Raw genomic sequence first — 5,045 nt, forward strand, 5'->3', positions numbered from 1 at the left:
GAGTGTAGTCGTGTCCTCATACATGGCTTCACTTTCTCTTGGTCGTTTCCGCTGAATTTTTGATACACTTTAGTATTGTTTTGGATACTTTGCACTTATTCCCTTCGGTTTGGAAGCTTTAGACTTCTTGTGGCTTTCTTGGAAATTATGTTAAACTCTAGAGATTTTTGGTCGTAATTTATGGTACCTTTCTTTTACTTATTAAAGCTTCTAGGTTAAACCGTTGACTTATTGCTCTGATAGTTCCTTTAAATACTTTGTTCAAAACTCTTTAAATGAAACCCTAGCCTATGTTAAATTCTTTCAAGTCCGTTTTGGTAGCAGTCGCCGCATTTATTGTACCCTAGAAAGGCGGGCTGTTACAGTTGGTATCAGAGCCAGGTTCTTTTCGCTCTGGACGCAAGAGTCTTTTCAAAATTTAAGTTATCCTTGTAACGACTTTCTAACGTACTAAATATGGAAGGCTCAACACCGCAACTCGTCCCGTTCAACCGCGAAGAAAGAGGTACAAAATATTGCTATGACTTATGATTGAAATATATTGCTCTTGAAAATTTCGGTGGGAAATGTTATTTCGTGAAAATAGAAAGCATGCCATAAGTGTTGGAAATATTGTGAATGTGAAGCGATGCTTCCCAAATGGTGATCCGTTGAATGTGGTATGAGAACTTGTGAAAATTGTGAAATGCGAATGTGATTACGTGAGATTATGTTGCAATGTTTGCGATGCTTAGACCTGGACTTCTTGTTACCCAGCATGACTTAGCTATACGATCACAGCGCTTATATCAACAGTAGAAACGCGGAATGACTAGTATGAGACTTCAAGCTATGCTTGAAACTATAGTGTGCCTAAGAAGTAGGTCAGAAAGAACGTGCTAGAACTTAGTTGTAAGTTGACAACTGCAATATCACTTTCCTGAGTGATAGAACAACGAAAATAAATTTTGAACTTTGGTGTATCCTTACAATGGTGAGATCATACCTAAGACCTAATAAAACTATGCAGTCTTGCATACCATGCCAAAGTGGCGACGCGACACAAGTACGACGACGTGTATGATACCTTAAGACCACGTGTATGATGGCAATCGAAAATGACTATGTGACATGGCAAGAAGAAGACTTTGGAAAAGCGATCATCAAAAATAGTTATCAATTTCGACGATACGATGAATCTCAACTTGGAATCCACGGTTTCATAGAATGACGTTGCCATGTTCAGGCTCGGAAAAATGTGCGAGGAAGTGCGACCTTCGTAGCTAGAATGAACAATTCTTTTAGTCAACAGTACTTACTTGGATCCTATTTTTTTTTTTCGGAACCTCTCGATCAACAGTGAGCCCTTGTTTATCTATGACCTTGTTGGACTCGCAATTTGCAAGTAATACCCCTTATTTCTTTTCCAATATCGAGTCATGACTCACTTGGCTTGAAATTTCTGTTTGCCCTTGTAACTTTGGACCTCTTGCTTGAGTAGTATTCTTTGATTCGTCATTCATAAGAACGATATTTGATTTTATGAGTTCTGTCATTGAACTTCATTCCTAAAGTTGTTTGCAATCATGACCTTCAGTATGATCACATCTCCAGACCTGTTTTCTTCAAAAGATGGAATATTCTTTTTGGAATTTTCGTTCATCTCTTCATTTCTCTAGTTCTTTCTTGCAGAAGTGAAATTCTTTTTAGCTCAGTGATTTTTCTTTCTGCAATACCAAGTTAAGGCTATGATGTTCTCTTCTTCGTTAACGGGTTTGATCGTGTTAATTTTCTGAAAAGTTCCAATCACTTTGAGTTGCCCTCAACAAACCCGTTGAACCATTATTAGTGCTACTTCATGACATTTGCCTATGTTTCTAAACTCTGCCACGACTGATTGTTTTAGTCCTTGACATGTTTGAACGATATCATTCATTGCTGTGCGGAATTTTTGCAAATTTTGATCAGGCAGTCTACTGTGGAATTTGAGATTTATTGCAGTTTCATCCTGTTTTCATGACCTACCTTATGTTCTTTCGAGCTCTCGTCAGAAGTAAATTCTCAAGCTCTATGGGTTTTACTCGATACCTCTAAACCATTTAATTCTCAGAATGGACGAGTTAAGTTCAATGGAACTTAATCCTTGCTTAGTTTCAAACCAATTGTCAATGATGAGATTTGAAAGTGTCGAGCTAGAAATGTTATTCTTGTTTCCTTGATTAAGTTTGGAGCCTTTCCGATGAAAGACATTTTGTGGTGCTTCTTCGAATTGAAATCGGTCCATATCCAAGTTAAGACTGTTTGATTAAATTTTGAGTTCTTAATACATATTCTGAGTTCTTGATGCGACACGGCAAGGGAAGGCGAAAGCTTAAATCTTTTAAGATACATGTGGGAAATAAGTTTTACAGACAGACACGCGTTGAAATGATACTCCAACAAGAGGTGTAGACATGACCAATAGAACAAGACGAGAAATATTTCGCATTTACGAACTGCTTATAACGAGCTGCTAAGAAATTGAATGTCGTGTTATGTACATAGATAATAGAAATTTCTCGAACTTGCTCGAACGTAGAAATTGTACTAGGAGAACTTAAGTTAGTTGCTCACGATCTGCGAGTTATGGCGATGGGAGATATCGACGTAACCTTAGCAATGGACTGGTTAACCGCGAACTTTGCGACGACTCGCTGTAAGGAGAGGCAGATAACCCTACAAGCTACGGGTATGAAACCCATCGTGCACCACAGAATCTCGATGAACCGGCGAACCGCCATAATCTCCGCGTTACAAGCCACCGCGATGATGAAGAAAGGACGCCCTGCCTATCTTGTCTATTTCCACGAAGAAGAGAAGGAGGAAAGGAGGCTCGAAGACGTCGCTGTCGTACGAGATTTTCCAGACGTTTTTCCCGAGGTGCTACCTGGACCGCCGCCGGATAGGCAGTTAGAATTTACGATCGACCTTGAACCTGGAGCCGCACCTATATCCAAGGCACCGTACCGAATGGCGCATAAGGAATTGGAAGAACTCAAGATACAATTGCAAGAGCTCATGGATTTAGGTTTCGTTAGGCCTAGTGTTTCGCCATGGGGCGCACCGGTGCTCTTCGTCAAGAAGAAAGACGGGTCAATGAGAATGTGTATCGACTATAGAGAGTTGAACAAATTGACCCTCAAAAACAAGTACCCCCTACTAAGGATAGACGACTTGTTCGATCAACTCCGAGGAGCCGGCGTGTTTTCTAAGACCGCATTCCGAACCAGATATGGTCACTATGAGTTCGTCGTGATGCCGTTCAGTTTAACGAATGCCCCAGCGGTATTTATGGACTTGATGAACCGGGTATTTCACCCATACTTGGATAAGTTCGTCCTAGTGTTCATAGATGACATTCTAGTCTACTCAAAGGACGGGAAGGAGCACGCAGAGCATCTACAAATCGCGTTGGAGACGTTGAGGACCGAGAAGTTGTACACCAAATTCAGCAAGTGTGAATTCTGGCTGAAGGAAGTGAACTTTCTAGGAAACATTGTGTCGGCAGAAGGAATCCGAGTGGACCCCGCCAAGGTTGAAGCGGTACAACAATGGAAGTCGCCATCAACACCTAACGAAATTCGGAGTTTCCTGGGCTTGGCAGGATACTACCAAAGGTTCATAGAAGGGTTCTCCAAGATAGCGAGACCGATGACCCAGCAGCTCAAGAAAGGGATCAAGGTGAACTGGACGCCGGAGTGTGAAGCGAGCTTTCAACTCTTGAAGGAGAAATTGACCACCGCACCAGTGTTAGCTGTGCCAGAGCTTGGAGTAAACTACGTAGTCTACACCGACGCTTCGAAGGTCGGATTAGGATGCGTGTTGATGCAGAACAACAAGGTGATCGCCTACGCGTCACGACAACTGAAACCCCACGAGTTGAACTACCCCACCCACGATTTAGAGTTAGCAGCGGTAGTACATGCCCTAAAGATTTGGAGGCATAATCTCTACGGAGTTAAGTGCGAAATCTTTACGGATCATAAGAGTTTGAAGTACTTTTTCGAGCAGAAGGACCTGAACATGCGACAACGAAGGTGGCTCGAGCTGGTGAAGGACTACGATTGTGGCATCAACTACCACCCTGGCAAGGCAAATGTAGTGGCAGATGCTTTGAGCCGTAGAGACCATTCGCAACTCGCTACTTTTCTGACAGAAGAGGAAAGTTTGGTACGGGAGTTGAGTAAGTTGCGAATAGAAGTAGTAAGGGCACCCGAAACCGTGAAGGGTCGAATCGCCGCTTTAGTAGTAAAGCCTAATCTAAGGACGAGGATCGTTGCAGCACAACGGATGGATGCGAAGTTGGAGGAGATTCGAGTCGTAGTAAGGACCGGAGAATCCGGAAGTTTTAGCGAAGCTTCCGACAACGCTCTCACCTTTGAAGGGAGATTGTGCGTGCCGAACGACAAAGGACTCAAGAACGAGATCATGAGTGAAGCTCACGAAACCCCATACACTGCTCACCACGGGAGCACAAAGATGTACCAGGACCTGAAGAAGTCCTTTTGGTGGAACGGCATGAAGAGGGATGTCGCAGCATTTGTGGAGCGCTGCTTAGCCTGCCAACAGGTGAAAGCCTTACACCAACGACCGTACGGGAAGTTACAACCGCTAGAGATACCCGAGTGGAAATGGGAGCACATCGCCATGGATTTCGTGACGGCGTTGCCAAGGACCCTGAAGCTACCCTAGTTTCTTGGTTGAGATAGTACAAGTGTGGTGTGTGTGCAGTGTTGCGATGTTCAAATAAGGCAGGTTCCCCAGATCCAGCAAGTCCACTAGATCACTTGGTCTAGGAACTCGCAGGTTGCGTGGAATCCCGGTCGTTGGACACACAAGTACTTCCCCGCTTCAAAAACCCTCAACCACTTTACTAAACCTAGTATAGGGAAGTAGGGATCGATCCCACAGAGAAGGATGCGTAAGATTCGTAATCAAGGATTTGGGAGTATTTTTGGTGTTGGCTGCTGCCACGCATTTTCTTGGGTTGAGGAAAAATTAAAATTAACTTGACTTGGGAATATTAG

Source organism: Salvia hispanica, chromosome 1 (assembly GCF_023119035.1).
Source record: "Salvia hispanica cultivar TCC Black 2014 chromosome 1, UniMelb_Shisp_WGS_1.0, whole genome shotgun sequence".
NCBI lineage: Eukaryota > Viridiplantae > Streptophyta > Magnoliopsida > Lamiales > Lamiaceae > Salvia > Salvia hispanica.